This window comes from Ursus arctos, unplaced genomic scaffold (assembly GCF_023065955.2).
Source record: "Ursus arctos isolate Adak ecotype North America unplaced genomic scaffold, UrsArc2.0 scaffold_25, whole genome shotgun sequence".
Lineage (NCBI taxonomy): Eukaryota > Metazoa > Chordata > Mammalia > Carnivora > Ursidae > Ursus > Ursus arctos.
The window spans coordinates 28,718,939-28,742,603 of NW_026622930.1; the positions used below are offsets into that span (position 1 = coordinate 28,718,939).

Sequence of the window (23,665 nt, forward strand, 5' to 3'; positions counted from 1 at the left end):
AGTTGAATAACCTATTGGGTTCTCTTTGTTAACTTCCTTTTAAAACAAAACGCTGAATGCCTGCTGTGGACCCAGATCCACGCCAAGGCGCCTCTTTCTACATGGTTCTCATCAGTAAAATGTGAATTCCACAGCGTACTCACAGGTAAGGGTCCAATAAACCGAGTGGGCAAACGCATCGTCTAAAGCCATAAAAGTCCTATACAAATGTTATCCCTAAGCCAAGAGCCTGCCTGGGTTATTTGCACAAAATTCATAGGCTTTTCATCAAAGAAACTTTTATAAATACCATACTTGACAGAAAAGGCCATTTCAATTCAAAATAAAAACTCAGGAAATATTTTATTGTAAAATAAGTTAGTACCAAAGGTCATTCCATAAAAACAAATTTGGGTGGAAGATGGGCAAGAGACAGGAATTTGTCATTTGTGCTAAGAATTTAAATGCCCACAGTATACCCTTTGAATGTTGCTTGCTTTCTTCATCATTTGTGAATTAAGATGCATTTTAAAAGTAAGATTACATGAAGAGATAATGAACATCATTCTCTTATCTCCACACACTGTAACGTCAGTGTTTCCATGAATATAGTGCTACATGGCAATGCTGATTATTAATTCCAATCAATGGCTTTTAAAGTTAAATGAACAACATGCTGTTTTATTTTTAAATAGCTACTTATTTGCCTACTCCTTTGCCTGAATACAGAATATGGCAGAGCCCGAAAAACAAAAATTAAGTCCATTTTATGTCTGCTCATTTATCTATGTAATAGAGCCATTTGGGGTTTCTGGCTTTACTTGTAAATGAACACTCGGACTTTAATGAGCGTATTATCTCCCACCTAGAAAACTGTGTTATAACAGCAAGGTTGGGAATGACCTAGAAACAATCCTGTCAGCCCTGTTTTCGTCTTTCCCAGACGGCTCCCCTCTCCCCGCCCCCCCCACCCCCCGCGCCGTCCCCTACAGAAATATTTCTGGTGTTACAAGAGGCTGATGGTCCAGGACAGGGACTTCAGACTACCAAGGGCTGGCAGACAGTCTCCATGTTAGGAATCTCAGTGAGTCGAGTATGTAGTAGAAAAGCTTCTATTTTTGGTTCCTCTAGCAGCTCATTTTGAAACTCAATGTCATTTAACTTTTCTGTGTCTAGAAAGAATCAGTTCTAAAATAGTGATATAACCACTTTCCAGCCCATGTGTCAACAGATGTTAGAGAAACGGGATGCAAAACCTACACAGGTAAGGAGATTATAATTACACTCATTGACTATGAAGCTAGGGTTCGTGACATTAAAGGGCTAGATTCTCATTCATTACAATACAGGATGAAATATTTATTTTTAAATGAAGTACGATAGAAATGAAATAAGAGTGTTTTAAATTTCACAGTAGCGAAAACCCAAAAACTTCCTCATGTTATTTATATGTACTGCATATATATGCACAGAGTAAATAATTCAGAGCCTTTTATTTTAATATTTGAAGAATGTAAATGTTTTCCTGAAAACACACAGCTACACTTCAACAGAAAGAAAACACATGAATGATATTCTTTTCCTATCATGGCTTACAGCTAACAAAGGGGAGAACTGAAAACGTGTTACGAGCTTGAGATTTGAAGTCCCCAAGAAGAGACAGGTAGCTCAGTGGTTACAAGCTGGCGTCTGTCATCAGGCAGATCCACAGCCGAATTTAGGCTCCCCCACTTACAAGCAGTGTGATCTGGGGCAAGTTACTTCCCCTCTCTGTGCTTTTGCTTCCCTATCCTTAGCTTCCCAGCGTAGTGGAAAGTCTTCTGAACCGGGTGGCCTGGTCCCCCCACCTGATTTGCAATTAGGTAGCCATCACAACCAGGTCAAGCCACCGCCTCTCTGGACCCCAGCTGGACGACAGCTGTAAAAGCCTACATCTTCAACTATTCCTTCCAGCTCTGCCCTAGAACCTCAGAACTTCACATTTCTAACTTTCCCTCAAATGCTCATCAGAATGTTCCATAGCACCTCTCCTTAATCATCACTGCCCCTATCCTAGCCCGTGTCCTCCAGTCATGGCAGGGCTCATGCTGAACTCGTCAGAGAATCACAGAACTGCTGGAGCAAACCATCCCCTCCCAGACTCAGCATCCCTCCCCTTGAAGCAATTTCTGTAATACCACTCCCACCACCAGGGGCGGTGGGACTCAACATTTCTTGGAGCAAACACACGGAGCATCCACGCACAAGGCTGCATGCTAGGCCCTGGAGATATAAAGATAAATCAGACACAGATGCTCTCATTAAAGTGTTCAGAGTCCAGAAGGTGGGGACAGACATGTCCACAGAAGCAGGACATTGTAATCTGCGGGTGTTTCGTTATGCTGGCACAGGGCAGAACCTGGCAACTGAGATCAGAGCGGAAGGATGAATAGGAGTCTGGGGGAGGCAGAAAGGCCATTCCAGCCTAGGGGACAACACAGGCATGGCCATCTGAAGCCCCAGAAGTGGCAGGTACCCAAGAGCAAAAAGCCATAAAGCCAATCTGATCTCAAGAAGATTAAGTGGAACAGTCAAATGTGGGGTGAGAAACAACAGAACCTGTCTCTGTTTACTCATTTATCAGGGATCTCTACTAAAGGCAGTTCTGCTTGGGTGGAGTCTTTGTTGGTGGGGTTCACCCCTCTATCCCCAGTACCTAGAACAGGGCATGGCACATAGTAGACACTCAGATATTTTTGAATGAATGATGAAACTGATAAGATTCTACCAAGATGCAGTGTACTCCTTCTGGAACATTCATCTGGATAACAAGCCATTAAAACTGCTCCACAAAGAAGCCTCTTTATTGACAAAGACCTATGTACAGAATCACACTTTTTCGCAGGGTTTATCGGTATGGGTAAACCCTGAATTCAGAAATCCATGAGCTGTTTATTTGAGAGAGAGAGCGTGCTAGCACAAGCCGGCAGGGAGGGGGCAGAGGGAGAGGGAGAGAAAGAATCTTAAGCAGGCTGCACACCCAGCATGGAACCTGACATGGCGCTCAATCTCACAACCCTGAGATCTTGACCTGGGCTGAAATCAAAGAGTCGGACACTTAACCGACTGAGCCACCCAGGCGCTCTATCCATGAGCAATTTAGATAAGAAGGAATATGTGGGAGGATGGAAAGTAGAGTGAGGAGAGACCCTGTGAATAACAGAACAATTGAGCGCCTATGACTCAAACTCTGATTAGTAAAGCTCCTGCAAATCAGGACTGCAATTTACTCCAAACTTGTGTTGCATTTGTAGCTTGCGGTTACAACAACTGCCAGCTATTTTCCTTTGTAATGTCAGCCTCTCTGGGGCAAGCAGAGCCTAGGGTCCAGCAGATAACAATGCTGAGCCCAGCAGGTGGAAGGACCTCAATAATGTGGAAAAGGAAGGGGCTTTGAAGTCAGATAGGAAATAGCATCTCAGCTCTGGCTATGCCTTTGGCAACTAACTACCTCCCCACACTCCCCCAACTTCCAGCTCTTCACCTAAGATGAGAACTCTCTAGTTTGCAAAGTTGCTTTTGAAGAGGAGATAAAATAAAGCATGCAAATTCCCTAGTGCAGAATGAATGTAGCAACTGACCAGCCGTCTGGTTTCATGAAATCCCAGGCCACCAGCATCAAAATCTTTGGAGAAACCCTTCCCCTACTGAGGGATTTAACAAGTTTCTCTGGTGATCCGGACTCACAACTAAGAGGCAGACCGCTGCAGTGACACTCCAGTGCCACTGAGATCACCGTCACATGCAGCCTTAAACATCATGCCTGCCCCTCGTTGTGTCTAGCTCTCAAAACCCAATTCAGGGAAATATCTAGCAGGAGAGGTAATCAAAGCCTGACTGTAAAATAGTCTGAATATTTGTGCTGCCAAATAAGAATTTCTGTTGATGTTATCTCCTCTCCTCCATATTGTATCAACTTCACATTGTTTGCCTCAGCCCATTAAAACCCAATGGATTTTTTTTTTTCTGACATCAGCAATGTTAAGCACTTCAGGAAAAAAGATTTACAAGACGTGTGCTAGCTTAGTAGTACAAGCTTGTTTATATAGCTCTAATCTGACTGAGTGGGCAGGAACCTCCAGGGGGAAGAAGGAAGAACAACAGCTCTGAGGAACAAATAAGCCTTTCTGTTTAGCGGTCTGCCAACGTGACATTTCCTATAGAGATGACCTCAAAGTCCAGATGCTCAGTGACAGAGTGAGAGTCGGCTTCAGGTCCTACACCAAAGATCTTAAAGCAAGGTGCCAGAGCACAAGTTCTAGGGGTCAATTTCGGTGCCCATGCCAGGCACCCAGGATTCTACTGGGATATAATCGCTTGATCATTTTAGGACATCGGTTAGCATTCGGTGGTTCCCAGAAGCTGGTCCAAGTACCTGAACCAGACTAATAGCTGCAGAATCACCTGGGCTTGACTCTAAAGATACATGATCCTGGGTCCCCTGCTCCAGAAATTCTGATCTGGTAGGGCTAGGGTGTCCCCTGAAGATTTATAATTTAAACAGTCCCCAGGTGATGTAGAAGCCCAGTCAGGTCTGGGAACCACTGACCTAGATTCCATGAGCCCACCTTCTCTTTGCCTAACCCCTCCACCCCGGCCACGCTGCCTACTGTCTGGGCAACCATGTGGAGGTGAAGCTCCTTCAGCTTCCCTTGTATTCAGGCAGAGACTCTCCGTACTGAAAAAAGCAAGGGTCCTGGACTCAAAAAACAGGCTCTCAATCCTGGCATGCCGTGTGATCACGAATAACTTAGCATTATACTAACTTATCCTCTGTGAGCCTTGGTTTCCTCATCTATAAAATGGAACAAATACTGACCACTGGTATCAGGGGTTCTCAGCCTTGTCTGCTTCTCAGAATTGCCTGGGGAAGGTACCACAGTGACCCTAACAGGTGGCTGTTACTATTCCCACTTTACAGATGAGAAAACTGAGGCCAAAGAATATATGTAATTTGCCAAAAGTAAGGCAGCTTGTCAACCAAGAAACTAAACTCCAAACCCAGGACTGACTGCAATGCCCACATACTTTCCAACTTGTCAGTCTTGGTCTCCAGTGACATCACCTATATGAAGTATTCAAAACAAAATTGTGTAAATATACAAAATTTAAGTATATGCCTAAATATAAAGTAGTTAGCACCTCTAAACTACATGTAAAGCACTTAGCAGTAGGTACTTCTGGTACATAGTACAACTGGCACATAGTAGGTCCTCAACAGATGTGTGATTCCTGCCTTCCACTTCCTAGTGTATTGGTGAAGCTGACTTCCCCATACCAACCCATCCTTAAGACATATACATAAATACAATTCTTTTTAAGTTGCCACGGCTGCCTTACAGCCTAAACAATATAGTTTTTGTTAAAAGCTCTTATAAAGATAAATATTTTTACATTCTTCATATGAAACAAAAGTCCTAAAAAATTAAACTGGGAGAAGCAGAAAGTTTTTCACATAACGGGGTGTTCTTAGCCATGTGGTGTGACTACCAGTTCTATTACTGCAATTACCACTCAAAGTTCAGGTCCACCCAGGCATCCTCTCTCACCATTGCTCTTCACCCCTCACTGCTCTGAACACCCCCAAACCCCACCAACTCCCCATCCATTCTTCCTGCCTTTTGAACTCTTCTTCTATAAACAGCATGCCTGCTATGGCCTTCCACCTTCTCTCTGAACTTTGACCTTCAGTGACCTTCATGGAAACCTGGTTTCCCCCCAAAACATGCCCCTCCCCTGGAGCCCAGCTGTTCTCACCCCACATATCTCAAACCAGAAAGTAAGATAAGCATCCTCCTGGCTCCCCGTTGCTGCTTCAAACAATTTCTCTCCTGTCTTCCTACACAAATCCCTGCTCTTGTGACACTCAGGCCATCTAGCTATGCCACTTTCTACCCATCCTCACTACTGTTTCCTGCCTCCCTCCTACGAAGCCTTTTCATTTCCTGAGGACCCCCGCTTCCAGTTCTCCGAGGTTTTCTTCTCCATCCCTCACTCCTTCATCACTCTCCATGACTTGAACATCAGAGTCAAAGACCTATCTCGAAGGCTGGTCCCTCCATCCTTTTATTTTCCCACCTGAAACCTTTTCCTCCACCCCTCTTCCTCAGCCACTGTCTCACATGGCCACATGCTGAACCCCATCATCAATGGTGACTGTACCACCTCAAATTCCAGTTCACTTGCCAGTTCTTTCCAGTCCACTTATTCTACACTCACTGCACACATTTTTCAAACTTACTTAGACATTCAATCCATGGAACTCACAAGTTTTTTACCCTCCATTACTACCTACTCCTCACTCTGCCTTCACATCCTTCTGTCCCTGGGCCCATCGTCTTAGCCATTCAGTCATACCCTTGCAAATATCCTCAGCTGCCTCAATATACCCTTTCTGCAGCAGATTTCCAGGCAAAACTCTGACACTATGGAACCAGAACATCCACACACAATATCCACATATCTCAATATCCAAGCTCACGCCCAAGCAGGTGTGCTCTTTGTGGTGGGAACGAGGAAGAAATCCCACAACCAGACTGACCAGCTGCATTTTAAATGCATGAGCACAAGCTTTAATTTAGTCAACACTGCCTATCAAATCTAAGATGTTTTCCCACCCAGTTTGCTGTCTCCCTATCTGAACTGGCTACCTCATATCTTCTTTTTTGCTCAAGCTTCACACACAGTCTCAGTTGAGAGGCTCACTTCAAAATTCACTGAAGAAATGGAAGTCAGCAGAAGGCAAGTCTCTCATCTTGAGGCACCCTCACCTAAACCACCGTGTTCTCTGACTTCCCTCCTCTTGCAAGAGAGGAAGTGCTGCCATATTTACTAAAAGGAAGTCACTCCACTTTCGCTCTTAATTGGAAGATGATAGAACATTCCCCCTTGCTTAACTCCCACCACCACACTAACGGGGCTCCAGTATGATAATAGCGGATTACAGCTCAAACATCTGCAAGACGCAAACTCTCTGAGGACTTCTTAGGGAAACCTAAAGTCAAGAGAGGAGACACAAATAAGAACACAAGGGGAATTCGAATTTTCTAGCACCTACAGCTATAGCAAACATTCAACTCTTGGCCAAGGTAAATAAAACCTCACACTAAAGGCCTAGTTACCTTAAATCCCATTACTGGATGTACCATATTTGGCTTTTGACAAAAAATTACAAGGCATATATAAGGCAAGAAAAAACAGTCTGAAAGGACAAGCAATCATCAGAACCAGACTCAGGACAGAGATGTTGAAATTATCAGACAAGAAAATTTAAATAACTATGATTACATATATTATAGGCTCTAATAGAAAAAGTAGATAGTAATGAAAGCAGAGAAATAGAAACTCTTAAAAAAAAAACCCTCAAAAAAGTAAATGCTAGAAGTCAAAAGCACTGTAACAAATGAAGAATGCCTTCCAGGGGCTCATTGGCAGACTCAAAATGGTCAAGGAACAAATCAGTGAGCCTGAAGGTCAACAGAAATTTCTCAAACTGAAAAAAAGAGAAAAAAAGAAATTTTTAAGAATGGAGACAGAACATCCAAGAACTATGGCACAATATCCAAAGGTATAACATAGGTGTAATTGGAATACCAGGAGAAGAAAGAGAAAAGAGTAGAAATATCTGAAGGAATAATAACTGAGAACATTCCAAAGTTAATGATATAAACCAAACCACAAATCTAGAAATTCACTATAAATTTTTTTAAAAATACAACACCCAAAAGAAGATGTGATATATATGTATATACAATGGAATATTACTCAGCCATGAAAAAGAATGAAATTTTGCCATTTTGCAACATCATGGATGGATCTAGAAAGTTAATGCTAGGTGAAATAAGACAGAGAAAGACAAATACCATGTGATTTCACTTATATTTGGAATTTATTAAACAAGATTTAAAAAAAAAAACAAGACATACCCCAAAGATACAGACGTAGTGAAGAGAAGGGCCATATGCACCCCAATGTTCATAGCAGCAATGTCCACAATAGCTAAATCGTGGAAGGAGCCGAGATGCCCTTCAACAGATGACTGGATTAAGAAGTTGTGGTCCATATATACAATGGAATATTACTCAGCTATCAGAAAGAACGAGTTCTCAACATTTGCTACAACATGGACAGCACTGGAGGAGATAATGCTAAGTGAAATAAGTCAAGCAGAGAAAGACAACTATCATATGATTTCTCTCATCTATGGAACATAAGAACTAGGTTGATCGGTAGGGGAAGAAAGGGATAAAGAAAGGGGGGGTAATCAGAAGGGGGAATGAAACATGAGAGACTATGGACTATGAGAAACAAACTGAGGACTTCAGAGGGGAGGGGGGTGGGGGAATGGGATAGACCGGTGATGGGTAGTAAGGAGGGCACGTATTGCATGGTGCACTGGGTGTTATACACAACTAATGAATCATCAAGCCTTACATCGGAAACCGGGGATGTACTGTATGGTGACTAACATAATATAATAAAAAATCATTTAAAAAAAAAAAAAAAAAGAATTTAAAAAAAAAACAAGACAAAAAAATCTTAAATACAGAAAACAAACTGGTGGTTACCCAGAGGGGAAGTGGGTGGGAGGGTGGGTGAAATACGTGAAAGGAAAGAAAAGTACACTTACGGTGAGCACTGTGTAATGTATAGAATTGTTGAATCACTATATTGTACACCTGAAACTAATATAACACTGTGCATTAAAAACATTAAAAAGTAGCAGACCTTAGGCCCAGCTGAGAAAAAACACCACCACCACCTAGGTATATCATATTTAAATTTCAGAAAATCAAAGACAGAGGGAAGATCTTGAAAGACACCACAAGGCAAAACCCTTACCTTAAAAGAAACAAGCCTAAGAATCACAGATGGTTTCTGATCAGAAACCATGCAAGAGCAAGAGAGTGGAGTGAAATAGCCAAAATATTCAAAGAAAAAACACCAAATTAGAATTCTGCATCTAGTGAGATTCTTCTTCAAAATGAAGGAAAAGATAAACTTTCTCAGACAAATTAATAATGAGTAAGTTTATCACTAGCAGATTTGCCCTTCAGGAAATGTTAGAAGTTCTTCAGGCAGAGGAAATTATATAGGTCAGAAACCTGGGTCTACAAAAATAAAGAGCAAACATCAGGGAAGAAATAAAGGGAAAATAAAATCTTTTATTTTTTTTATTCTTAATTGATTTAGGAGAAAGGAATAGACTCTCTTGAACAATGTTCATGGGACAGAAAAAAAAAAACTTTTTTTCTTAAAGATCAGCATATCTGGGGCAACTGGGTGGTACAGTCAGTTGAGTGTCTGGCTCTTGATTTCAGCTCCAGGTCACGATCTCAGGGTGGTGAGATCAAGCCCCACATTGGGCTCCTCACTCAGCAAGGAGTCTGTTTAAGTTTCCCTCTCCCTCTGCCCCTCCTCCCACTTCTCTCTTTCAAAATAAGTAAACAAATCTTTAAAAAATTAGCATATCAAGACCTAACACGGAGCTCTGGAATCGTCCTTTGCAACCAACTAGTTCAAAGGTTGGCAAACTGAGGCTAAGGGGACAAATCTGGTCTGCTGCCTGTTTTTGTATGGTCTGTGGGCTGAAACTAGTTTTTACATTTTTAGAAGGTTGCAAAAAGTTAAAAGAAGAAGAATACTTTATGACACATGAAAATTGTACAAAAATCAAATTCCTGTGCCCATAAATAAAGTTTTATAAATAAACACTTGTGTTTACTTATCGTCTGTGCTGCTTTTGCACTACAACAGCAGAGTTGAGGAGCTGCAAGAGAGACCATATGGCCCACCAACCTCAAAGTATTTACTATTTGATCCTCTTCATAAAAAAATTCTCCTGTTCCGCGAACAAGCCCAACCATTTAATTTTTCAGAGGATGAACCCAAAGTCTGAGAGATCAAATTATATTCTAACCTCATCTTGCTGGTTCGTAATAGGGCCAGCATGAAAATGTAGGTCTTCAGGTTCCAAATGTCTTTCCTCCCACGTGAGAGGACTTATATTTTATTAGTATGAGATCTAAGATCGTAGCGTCTAATACTACTGACGGTAGGGACTGCAGAAGCAACTCTTGTTATTCTCTGATTTCACATGATAAAGATTGTATCACTGCCAGGGAAGAAGTAGGAGTGACACAGAAGCTTTGCCAATTTTTATACACAAGAAGAGGATGACTAAGAAATAAAGAGGAGGGCGTGTTCCCGGGGGACCCAAGAAGAAAGGCACTCCCATTGGCTTTTTTTTTTTTTTTTAAGAACGTCAGTTATATTCCTTGAGATTTTGTTTTCTTTCTTCATCTTTTTTTTTTTTTTTTTTTTTTTTTAGAACAGGTAAAGTCAGTATCTTTTTACCCTGAAACTAGGCATTTACACATCAGGTGCCTCTCTTCTATGACTCCATACTATGCGTACATTTGGAGCAGCAGTAATACGCTTTTCCTCTTCTGGAGAGAGCAAGATTTAACAAACAAACAAAAAGATCTATTCAGGAAGCTCATCGGGCAGAAGCAATATAGGTCAAAGAAACAACAACTGAATAGGTTTCTGAGGGTTTCTTACACTTTTACTTGTACTTGATGGAAGACAAAAACGGTACAATTAGCATGTACCACTTCCTACAAGGAGGGTCTACCCTGTTACCAACAACCCTCAAGGACTAGAAAAGCCAGCTAACATTTGAAAAAGGAGAGCTCCCAAGGCAATGAGGACATGTGAGACCAAGATCCCCCCCACCAAAAAAAAAAAAAGGGAAGTGCAGAGGTGGGCCAGACATTCCACACAACTATTCTGTAAACATCTAGTCAAATTCAGCATTTATTCAGGAAAATACTCTTAGCCAATTTTAAACATAAAGGAACTGGCTTAGCCTGATAAAGGGTGTTTATGAAATATAGCAACCATAATATTTAATAGTCACACTTTGAAAACTTTCCCACCGAGATTAGGAATGAGACAAGGCTGCCTGCTATGACCACTTCTATTCTCTATTATGGTAGAGGTCTAAGCCAGAGCAACAGGCAAGAAAAAGAAAGGAAAGGAAGAAAAGGAAGACTGCAAAGGAAGAAGGTAGTTTGATTGTGTACATGGAAATTCCATAATAATCAACATAGAACAATTTGAATTAATAAGTGAATTTAGGAAAGTCACTGGATTCAATGTCAACAAACAAAAATCAACTGTACTTCTGTATACCCACAGACTAACAGCCAGAAAATATGTTTAAAAATGCTATCATTTATAATAACATCAACTGACTTCAAATACTAGGAATATATCTGAAGAAAGATGTGCCATACCTTCACCACATGGGGAGATACAAAACACTAACAGAGATGAAAGATTTAAAAAAATGAAGGACTACACCATATTAATGAATTGAGAGTCAATATTTTAAAGACATTAGTTTACTCCTAAATTGAGGTAGCAATTTAATGCCGTCCCAATCAAAATCCCATCAAAAGAGGATTTTAAAATTTATACAGTAATGCAAATGTCTAAGAATAACCAAGCTATTCTTAAATAAGAACAAAACTGGACATACGCTATCAGATATGGACTTATTATTAAGCTATAGTAAGACAGTGTGGTATCAGAATAAGAATGCCAAATAGAACAGTAGAAAGGACTAGAAAGCAGATAGAGATCTACATATAAGCGACCACCTGACTTTGAATGCAAGTGACATTTCAGAGCTGTGGAAGAGACTTTTCAGTAAGTAGTATAGAGGTTAATTGAATACACATAAGGAAAACAAAATAAATATGGATCTCTTTTTTATGTCATAAGTAAAAAATCAACCACAGGTGGATCTTTTACCTACAGATAAAAGGCAAAACATAGGGAAAATAAATCAAAATGGGAAAATAACTTCATGATCTTAGGGTAGGCAAACATGTCCTCAGCAGTCACAGAAAACAATAACCATTAAGGAAGAGGTTAACAAGTTGAATTACACTTAAAGCAAGATCGCCTATTCGTCAAAGAGAGTCAAAAGGAAGCCACAGAATACTAAAAGATATTTTAAATACATATAACTGGGGAAAATACTTTTATTCAGATTTGCTTAAAAAAAACTCCTACAAATAAGAAAAAGACAATCCAATTTAAAAATAAGCAATAAAGTTGAACAGAGACTACTAAAGATTAAATAAAAGTGAACCCCAAAATATTAGAAAGACACAACACCATTAGTCAACAGAGCACATTGAAACCACAATGAGACACTACACACCCACCATAAGGTCTAAAATTAAAAAGTTTGACAATCCCAAATATTGACAAGTATGTCGAGAAACTGAAGCACTCATAAACTGATAGCAGGAGTATAAACTGGTACAACCACTTAGGAAAACTCTTTGTAAGGACTTACTAAGTTGGACATACATACCCCATGTCCCAGTAATCCAGTGTTAGGTGTATACCGAACAGAAATGCATTCGGATGTACACCGAAAAATATACACAAAAAGTTTAGAGCAGCGTTATTCATAGTAGCCCTAAACAGGAAATGTCCTAAATGCCCATCAACAAACAGCAGGTGAATAAACAATCTGTAAAACGTTACGAAGTGCATTGCTATATAGCAACAAAAACAAATAAACTGCACTTAACATGGAGGACTCTCAAACAATGTGCGTAAGAAGCCACAAAAAGGGTGTATATACATGTATTATATAGTTCCATATATATTTGGAATCTTTCCAATAAATTGGAACACCATGGTATTAGAAATCAGATTAGTAGTTACCACTGGGGAAAGAGAGGGTGTAGTTACTAGGAGGGTACATGAGGCAGTTTCCAAGGGAATGGTAATATTCTATCTCTTGATCTGGGAGTGATCATATGGATGAGTTTACTGTTTGAAAATTTATTGAGCAATGATTTATGTACTTTTCTGTGAATGTCTAATCCTCTAAAACTGTATGTTTAAAAAAGAATAGTGCAAGTATTCTGGGAGAAGGATACAGTGTCTCTTGTTCTCAAGGTGGCACCTGAACCGTCTCAGGTATGGCAATGCAAAAAGTGAGAGAACTGCAGGGCTGTAGGGATGGTGGAGGAGCCCGAGGTCATGACTGTCACCACTGTACACACTCGCCCCGGCATCTGTGCAGCAGCTGTCAATCAGAAGTGGTAATCCCTGAATGAAAAAGCTGGTATAGAAGTGAAGCAAGAATAGAAACACACAATGGAGGGAATGTTTCACATTACCCAAAGCTTTATTTTGGATAATGACATTTTCCAATTCTTATATAAAGTATCTCAGAATTCTCAAACAGTGCCTGAAATACTCTGCATTCATTCTACTGTCCAGCAAATGAAACCCAAAGTCCTTCATCCAGGTTAGAAGACTGAAGCGGTTACTGTTTCTCATTGCCCAGTATATTTTTTGCTCTCAAATTTGCTTCTTCGGATAGGGAACTGTCCTGGCCAGAGTATTCTGTATCATTGGACATACTGATTGGATCAACTTAGACAGTCAGGACCAATCAGGGTCCTTCCCCGAGACTGAGATAAGGACACTGGAAGAAAGAAGACCCCTCCTGTGTGAGGGATAGTGTGAAAAGGATATGAGGAGAGGGAAATTAGTGATCATCTTCTTTTTCTCTAGGGTCACCATAGGAGGAAGTGAAGACAATGAGGAATCAAGTTAAGAATGCTGGACAGGTATCAAGTTAAGAATGCTGGATCCAGCCATGCCTGAATTCCCAACTGTAGGAGTCACATAAATTCCTTTTCTTGAGTTGGTTTAAATTTTGCTTTAATTCAGTTCTTTTAGTTTTCTTTCTATATGCCAGAAAACCTTGAATATCCATTTTCACCCCCCACCACTATATATATGTGGCATTCAAGTCCCTAATAGACTGGACCCAATTTCAATTTGTAGTCTTGTCAATCACTGTCCATCTTCCTATGACCAACAGCATATCTAAATCTCAACCAAGAATTCCCATTAAGCAAAGTTCAGCTTAAGCCAATCTACTTCCAAATACACATTTGATAGCCAACAGGTCATTCCTGTTATGGATAATTAGAAAATACAAGAAACTGGGGCTTAGACACAGATTTTTTAGTGGGGGAGGGAGGTTGTAAGGCAGATGGCAGGCAGGGGAAGCGGTTTTTGCAGAGAAGCTTTTGAAAGCTACAGGAAGCCAAAGAAATGAAAACCTGGAATTGACAACATATGCTTTGGCACAAAGCTAAATACCCTACGCATGGGGGTGAGACATCTGAGAACTTCCTAATCAGTTCTGCCAAGCAAGTTAAGTAAGGTTTATCCCAGATTCATCCACTTTACCCTTGAACCACAGGAAGATCCGGGAGTCAGCGGTGAAGCTCTCAGTCAGAGTCTAAATGGCATTGAATGTCTGGACAGACAGCCAGACACCATGCAGGGAAATACCCACTTATTTGCATGGGAATCGTGCACTAACACTAATAAAGCAAAACCACTTATGAGCATTTCAGCAGAGGAGTGATCTCCCGGAATATAGCAAGAAATAGAAATTCACTGTGGCACGACCTCTATTACCAGCAAAGGGTGAGGAAAATGTCACAATCTCCTTTTTTTCTCTTTTCACTTTTGGTAAACATAAATATTTATTAAACAGTTTTGCTTACCGCCTAGATTTCCCCTGTCCCTGTTTCCCCTTAAATTTTCAGCTCACCAACATGGACTTCTCCTGCCTGAAAGGTTTTTAAAGACCTGATTCTCAACAGGGGGATAGTCTTTGCACACTTGGTCAGCTCTGTCCTTTTACTTACGCTGAAATGCCTCAGGTACATCCTTGCCACCTCTGTCCCCTGCCCCCATCTCTGCAGGCCCCAAAACCATTGGTTATCAAATGCCCAATTCATCCACCCAGTGTCTTCAATGAAATCTCCCAGTAATCCCTCCCCATCCCATTTATATATGCCTGTCTTACATATTCTGTGTCTCTTTTCTTCCCCCACAGAATTTTAAACTTCTCGAAAACAGGAGCCATACCTGATTAATCACCATCTAGCAAAGGGTGTTCTGTACTGGTAGGTACTTACTGCCAATGAGGACAAGCCAGGCAAAAACCAGGGAAGAACAGCAGCGACCTTAGACAAACTATGCCCTGGGGTAAGAACCCCACCCCATCCCCACCCCAACTAAGAGCTGCCTAAACCAGAGATTTCCAGGAACAATCCCTCTTTCAGTAATGCCCTCGGAGCAGTCACAATTTCTCAGCCCTACTCTGCATTTGGGGAGAATGCGGATCAATAGTGTTGAGTTACTTTGCCCAATGTCACAGACCCCAGGGTTCCAGCAGAAGCCAGCCAGCAGCCAAGCCCCTGAACTATCTGCCATTCTATCTGCCTTCCCCTAAAAAAAAAAAAAAAAAAAAATTTAAATATAATCAATAAATTTATTCTTTGTGAATGCGTCCTTTCTATTTTGACCAGCTGCTGAATCAGTCTTTGTTTTAGGATGTATGGTCAGCAAAATGATATAATGGCATCTTCCTGCTTGGTTTGGAATCTCAACACAGTAGCACTTACATAGCAGCTTAAGGGAAAAATACATCGGACATTTTTTTAAGTTGTTGTCTTTCTTTTAGAGAGGTCACAAACATGAAAAACAAAGCCAGCTCAAACAAGTGTTCAGCTTGGGACTGGGCAATGTGCATCTATATAGCATTTTTCTAATTGAAATTAGTTGCTAATGATTAAAAATGAACAACAACAACAACAGGGCTTTCTGAGCAGCACATACCCTTTGCTTTCACACAATCCTCACCTGTCCCTACTGCCTTCCCAGCCCTGGGGTTCAGGGTCACACGCCATTCCTCATCATACACAGGTGGCCTGTTTTGCTTTTAGAAAAAAAGGAAAGTGTTGTTTGGTACCCCTGTTTCTATCAAAAATGGGTCAGAGGGCCCCAGGTTTCCAGAAAAATGGGCTCTTAACTATGAAAGCAAACAATAATTGCTTTACTCACCAATTATCAACACCTCCACCTGCAAAGCTTGCTGTTATCCTTCTCTACACCTATGAAATTTCCACCTATTTCTCAAAGCCTGTCTCTACCAGTTCTGATTATATAATGTTGTTATCTATTTGCTACTTAACTGACTTTTAAAATCCCATCTATTTTTTCCTAAACTGTCATTTAACATCCATCATTGTTACTTTTCTATTTATTTTTAATATCTCTCCAAGATAACTGACGTGATCTCAAGGGTAGGGTCTCTGTCTATCCCTTGCTTTGTGATGTATCAGAGAGACTCGGGACTATGTGGTCAGGTAAGATTTGAGTTTAAATGTCTTAGTTTCTCTCTACTCAATAACTATCTGACATAGGGCACGTGGCTGAACCTCTTCTCCAGCCTCAGTCTTCTCATCTATGAAATGGGAATAATAACACCTAATTCTTGTTAAGAGGCTGTGATCTACAAAAAGCTTTACAAGTGCTGAGTATTATCAGTCTGCTGCTTTATTACAGATCCATAGCTTTGTAGGCCTGACAACTTTTTCTTTAGGAAACCAACAAGTGCTTTCTCAAGCGTTGACTATGCCTTGTGCTGGGTGCAGGATAAAATTATGGTTTAAAAAAAGCAAAAAACAGACCACAGCCAGTGGGAGAGACAAGTATTAGTGTGTAATTACAAGCAAGGACGAGGGCCTCAGTATATCAACAATCCAGGTGATCTAGCCAGGCAAAAATCAAGTAAACAATAAGAATGGGTGTAATAACCATTTGCACCTTGCATCTACACTTGTACCAGCCCATGAACCCGCACCCAGACCGGTCTATGCATCTCTACCCATACTCGTTCATCCTCCCTCCCACATTCACCCACCCAGAGCTGCCACCCTACAAGTCAATAACCGCAAACATTCACCAAACTCCTACAGCCAAACACTGTAAGAGATACCAAGGGCAGAGAGGGAAAGTACCACTCGGTCTTGCTTCGAGTGTGGTTCACGATCTGACACAAAAGACAGCCAGGTAGCAGCACTCCCTCATTTTCACGTCTCTTCCTGCTGGGGATTAATGGCCTTTAGGCTCAAGGAAACAGACACATCCTTGCCTACTGCAAAGGCAGATCTTTACCCCTCCGTCCTCTCCACCTAGTGTCTGGCCCGCTTGTTTTCCGTGAGCCTTCTCAAATCCACTCTTAGAACTATGGAGAAGGATTCTCCAAGGAACTTGGGAGTGCCTCAGGTGCTAGGCTGATACAAGCAAGTCCTCAGGAACAGAAGAAGGGGGAACCATTACCCTGAAATACTTACATCCCAGCAGACTCACTTTGGAAGAGGTCATCGAGAGGACATGACCACCAGGTGACCCAGGAGCTGGACCTGGGCACTCAGAGGCTCCCCCCCCCCCGTCCTTGGAATCTCCCCTCTGCCCACCATTCCCACAATGGGAGCCATCTGCAAGGACGCAGCCCAGGGAGAATGAGGGTTGTTGAGCTCCCTCTGGACTGAATACATACCTGAACCCCATTAAGGCCGCTATAAAAACCTAAAGATTCCGGCAGTATGGAGATTTAGCTTGCAGCTGCTCAAGACAAAGCTCCTATGTAAATTTCCTTGCCAATTAAACCTGCATCTACCAATCAGGAGTGACCTGCTTCCTGGGTCTCCTTGCCCTTCTGTACCCAGCTGGGTTTCAGATTACACTCGGGAAACTCCCAGGGCTGCAGACCAACAATTCTAATCAAAATTATTACAAAATAGGCAATTGGTGTGACAGGGTCCCACCTCCTGGCACCACTGTGCCTCCTCCGTGCGGCACACGATGCTGAGTTCTTTTTTCCTCCCAGCCACTCATACTCCAGGGGCATTTTGTTGTTCCTAATTTACAGATGAGGAAAATGAGGTTCAGAAACATAATCAACAGGGTTTTAAATTGCCTGTTGTATTACTTTAAGAGCCACCAGTGTCAGTTCTCTGTCTGGGCTCAGGGCTGGCCAGGTGTCACGCAGCGCAGGACAGATGCCTCGGGTACTTGTCAGGGTGGCCACGGCTAGTTCCCGTTCATGCAGCGCTCCTCCGAGAGGGCTTTGCTTGATGTGTGCAACCCCCCAGGCAAGAGTAGAGCCAACGCCAGGGAAGAAGAGAACTCCACTATGCAAAAACTTAAAGGTGGCTTTTTCCTTTTATGGTTTTACTAAGGATTGACATAACCCAAGACAGCAGGTCTCCACAACCCATTTGGACAGCCTGGTTACTTGAACATCGACTTTGTTCCTATTCAAACATTTACACGTTTTTTTAAGTCTCCATCCATAAAAACGGGGATTGTCTGCACCCTATGTTTCTAACACCTAGGTAAAAGGATTAATTCTCTAGTCACAAAGTAGCCACACAAGGATGATCAAAAGTTGTAACTGGGGTATTTCAGCCAGCTGGGATCTCCTGCCCATCAAATGCATTCACTCGTCATCCATAGAGGGAAATAATGAAGAACACCTTGGGTGTCAGAAAGAAAGCAGCCTGGGTCTGATTTCTGGTGTGGCCACTGATCAGTTTTGCGGACTATGCAGGTTAATGTTTTCTCAATGTCTTAGGTCCCCATTTTGTGATGTTCTAATGAGCATTGTTCTACCTTTTGGACGGGGTTGGGGGTTAGAGTCTAGGCCATTTCTTCCCTGACCTTCTGCTTTGGTAGTTGGGATAATTAATAGTGAATTTACACACACACACACACACACCCTTTTGGGAATGTACATGTGGTAGAATGTGAATTGCCTCTTATAGGTCTCAGGAAGGCAACAGTGAAGCAAACATAAGCTTGTAACATTTCAAGCAGGTACTCTGAACTGTTATTTAAGATAACTCATTAGGTTTAATGCTCATTTTAACTGCCTACTTGTAAGCACTTTTGCTTTACTTGCAGTTCGAAGAACTGGGTTTCATGACTGAATATTACTCTTACTATAGACTTAAATGGTTCTAAATTCTGGATGATTGTCTTTTTTTTTCTTGACTACTTCAGAAAGTTTTCCCCCACAGATAAAACTAATATCGATTCAGCCAATGCTTACTGAGGTCCTACTGGCAGGTGCATTGTGGGGTAGACCCCCAGCCATCCGTGTTTGAAAAAGTCCACTTCAAACAACTAGCATCATCGTCAAATGTCAAAACAACAAATACGTTAGTTTATTAACTAAATCTCAAAGTTTCATTTATCTTTTGAGGAAACAGAGGCCCAGAGGGTAAAGGCCACATGAGGTAGAGAAATTAAACCCAGAACTCAGGTATTCACTCCCCACACACACACACCCAACCCTACACACAGCCTGTGTCCTTTCTCTTTTCTGATGCTTTAATCCCTAAAGCTTAAGTGATTTTACCAACCCAAAGTGAAAACCTTCATTTTTCAAAGAAAACAGAGAAACTACTCTCTTTGAAAATAAGGACCACTAACAAAAATTTAAATGTGATCTACCAAAACCATCCAGTAAACTAGCAGTAATTTCCCAAACCTTTAACACGTTCAAGTTCCATTTACAAGATTTGAAAATTTGGAAGGCTTGGGGACAGAAGTATAAAAATACAATGAGTAACGTGATCAGAATAAAATCTGGAAAAATGTACAGTATGCAGAAATGTCAACTGTGGTTCACCTTCCATGGGAGAAATACAAACGATCTTTTTTCTTTGTATTTTTCCGAATTTTTCCCAATGGTTATATATTACTTCGGTAATCGAGAAAAAAAGTAAAAGTGTTTTTTGAAATGTTACCTCCAAATCACTCAACATGAAGGTTTATTTTGTAATTCCATTTCTCTCCATACAGCAGGATACTGTGTGTGTAGTAATTATTTATATCATGCCATATGTTACGATGAAGATGAAATTCAGTAAATATAGTCCTTTCAGCTGGCACTAAAAATGAAGAGGTTAAATGCTTTCCTAGGTTCAAAGCACTATGAATTAAGATAAGCTAACTGTGAAGCTAAAGGAAACATTTATTGAAATCTCTGAAAGCATCCCTTTTGAAAACCGTTGATGTGACACATAGCTCCTTACTCAATACCACCCTGATGTTTAACCCCTGGCACAAAACAAAATGTTCAGCCCTTCCTGGCAAAGTCTTAGGAGTTCAGGGGATAAAATGCATGGGAGAATATCAGAGAAACAAGAAACAGAATGATCCTACTTTCACATAAAATTCTGTCCCTGTGGACAAAAAGACATCCAAAATTACTGGCAAATTTCATTGTCCTCAATATCCTTTAAAAAATGTTTTTCTTTCTCAAGAATGTTTGCTCATTTTAAAAAAATCTACATTGGTTACCTTATTCAATGAGTCATAAACAAATAGATAAACAAATAAGGACCGTCTCATTTAAAGAGACTTTTCTGCCGCAAAAGCACTGCTGTAATGTTTCACTTTATAAGACAAATTCATTGCTTGAAGTAAAGCTAGCATTGTTTTACTGAAACTCTGAGCAAAATAAATGCAGTGAGTGTTAATTCAAGTCTCTTAAATGAGGCAGGGAAGTAAAGTTAACCAAGGTGATGACTACGGAAAAGGAAATTCTAGTGGCTACCTGTTTACCAAGATACCCCACAACAGCTGACATTTCTACAATCTATGGAAGCTTTCAGGAAAGAATGAGTTATGGGGGGGTATATATTATACTCCAACATTTATAGTATCTAAGATCACCAGACTTATGCAACAATTTGGCTTGACAGTAGTATCAGAGAACTCAGAAAGAACTTATTATCTTGGGTTTGGCTGTTTAGCATGCAAGCTTTCACTTACAGACATTCACCTCCAAAGAGCCTCAAATTTCCCTCAGTCCTCTGCTCACTTTCTTTCACAGAGCAGTCTCACCCATTGCAAAATTAATAAATAATAATAAAGAATATAAAGAATGTACAACTCACAGAAAGTTTCTCCAACCCCCAGTTCCCATTCCATATAATTACCCATCTGCCTATGAAAATTGATCTACAGAAGTCTTGCTGGGAATATATGAAGCTAACCCTACAAACTAGTCCCCTTTCAAACAGTTTTTGACAGAACACACACAAACTTGTGGCTCAGTCTGTAACTCCCTACAGACACTTAGAAGCCTCGTTCTTACTCTTCCATCTCTCATCCCCCTCTGGTGAGAAAAGGGTCCAGTGTTGGGTTTTGCCTAATATTGCCTATTTTTGCAGTTTTACGTTGGGGCTGCTAAAAGGTATTGATTAGAAACTACCTGCAATCCAGCTTCTAACCATTGATAAATGCTGAGGGGAACAATCCCAAGCCAATGAGCCCCAAAATATCTTCAATTTGTAACACAGAAATACCACTCCTCTCATCAACAAATAACATTCCAACTTCATCAAATTAAAAAAAAAATTAAGTAAAATACAACAGCTTTCATTCTGAACAAAATTAAATTTTCTGGGTCACTTTTTTCTGTCTCACCCGGCCACGTTTACAGCCTGACAGTGTCGGTCTCTTCACGCAGCCAGTTTAGTTGTCGCCTCTGAGAGCGAGTATCTTACCGGTCCGTTTCCTGCAGCAGTTCCCAAAGAACAGACCTCCCACCCACCCTGCCCTCCACACCTCACCACTCGCTTTCTTTTCCTCCAAACCGCAAAAGGACAAGCTTCTACATGGAAAAAGTTAATGAACGTCTGCTTCTGGGGTAAAGGTGCCCCACCTGCGATCACAGAATCGGAAGACTGGAAGTACCTAAGAAGAGCACGTACCCTCTGCTCGCCGGACCCACTCAGTGAACGCTTCACATCCCAAACCCAGGAACATGATTTATATGCAGACCTGCACCCATCCCACACAAGTCCGCACGCCAGCTTGCCTAACCACTTATGTAAGCTCGTGCCTCTACAGTCCCAAACTGCACACACACACACACACACACACACCCCGACACCTGTCACGCATCTGAAATGGACAGCATCCACACTCAGGAGATGAAATGAAATCAACACATATGATTTGGGGGGTGGGGGGCTACCGTTTTAAAACATCTTTTCCCCCATTTGTTTCTTGCCCGTTTTTGTCACAACTACAATTACCTTAGCAACCAAAGAATTGCACTGACTCCCCCTCCGGCTTCTGAATTTCTCTTAAAGCCAAGCTTGCGCCAGGTTCATGGTAAAGCTAGAGAAGCCCAGGGAACGAGGGACCCGCAGCCTCTGTGGGGCGGAGGGGACGTCCAAGGCGGTCTCCCCGCTGCTCTCCAGCGACCCGCCTCGTCTTCGCGACTTGCCGCGGTGGCGAGCGCGGGGCTCAGCGAGCGCAGAGCGAACCCGGGGGCCGGCGAGGAGGCGCGGCGAGTCGCATGGTGCCTGGGCGCGGGGCGCTCGGGATCTCCGGCGCTCGCCCCTCGCCCGCCTCGCCCGCCCCAGGCCGCCGGGGTCCGCGGAGGTCGGTCCGCCCCCTCGGCGCCCGCGGGTTCCCGCAGCTGGGGGAAGCCGCAGCCGGGCGGAGCTCTCGCCGCGAGCAGGGCCGGGCGCAGGAGCTACCCCAACTCGCGAAGCCGCTTAGCTCCGCCGCTCGCGAACCGCCGCAGCGGCGCCCGCTGTCGGGTATGGAGCAGAGCTGCAGCCCCGCGCCGCGCGCACCTGGGCGCCGGCACCTGGGCCCCAAGCCGCACGGCGCGAGGCGGGGCCGGGGCGGGGCCGGGGCGGGGCCGGGAGAGGCCGAAGCACCTGCGCGCGTCCCCGGGGCGCCGCCGCCGCGCTCACCTGTTCCCAGTGCCGCGGAGGGTGCCGACTGTGATTGTGACCTGCCCGAGGAAGGGAAAGCCTGGAAATTCCGGGCACTTTAGCTGCCGCCGAGAAAACTGGTAGAATGGCTCTGCGATGCGGAGTCTCCTTTGTCAGTCCCGAGAGCTGGCTGGCCGCGTCTGGAAACTTCAGTGGCGTCAGGGTTGTCTAAGGGATTCCAGGTCCGGAGTGGTTTGCCCGGTAGCTTTGACTCGCTGACGTGTGGCTGGCGCCCTCTAAATTAAAACGGGCCACCGAGATCGTCAGGGATATTGTTACTAACCTCGTCATTTTTATCGATCCAGTATTTACACATAATGCTGTATATGGAATGTTGTGATCATGCGTATCTAGAACACCACAAAAGAATTTTTAAGAAAAATTAACTCTGCAAATATTCTTGGGGAAAAAAAAGAAGTTGAAGGCAGAAAATGAGAAAGGGTAATTTGAACTGAAGACATCCTTTTAAGGTGGGATCTTTGAAATTGGATATTTAGCTAAAAACTCAGGAAGATGCAGGTGAAAACAGAACAAGATTGTTGGTGCTGGATGGTAACCGTGGGATTGGTGTGCAATATCAATGAAACCAATGTCAAAAATAAATTCAAGATTTATTCTTGAATTGTGTTACCAGGAAAACAAAAACTTGAAGTAAAAGGTTTCTAAGGATGGATGACCTGGACTGTCTTCATCCACCGTGGGTCCAGAGGTTGAAATTTAAAGTCTCCTTCCTAAAATACAGCTCCTTTCCCACCATTCTATACTGATTAATGGATATATTCATTCTTTATCCAATAAACAGCAGTTAGCATCTGCCCTGTGTTAGACCCTCCGCTAAGCACTAGAAATTGATGAAAAAGTCCTTGCCCTCAGAACCTTCTGCCTAATGGGGACAGTAACACAAGCAGATATGTGTATTACCTTGAGCTAAG

The 23,665-nt window shown here is 42.3% G+C and overlaps 1 protein-coding gene across 19 annotated transcripts in view; it reads right to left on the bottom strand.

Annotated features, from left to right (window-relative positions):
- RGS6 (regulator of G protein signaling 6) overlaps nucleotides 1–22,976 on the bottom strand; it is a 581,147-nt gene extending 558,171 nt beyond the window's left edge. For 3 of the 19 annotated variants that reach the window (XM_057318707.1, XM_026519591.4, XM_026519594.4), the window contains exon 1: nucleotides 22,041–22,488. The gene's annotated coding sequence lies outside the window, so the exon portion shown is untranslated. Of the gene's footprint in view, nucleotides 1–21,426; nucleotides 21,508–21,664; nucleotides 21,989–22,040; nucleotides 22,502–22,712 lie in introns of those variants that run through there. The other 16 variants (XM_048220080.2, XM_048220074.2, XM_048220081.2 and 13 more) reach the window with 14 other exon arrangements.
- Nucleotides 22,977–23,665: the final 689 nt, after the last annotated feature.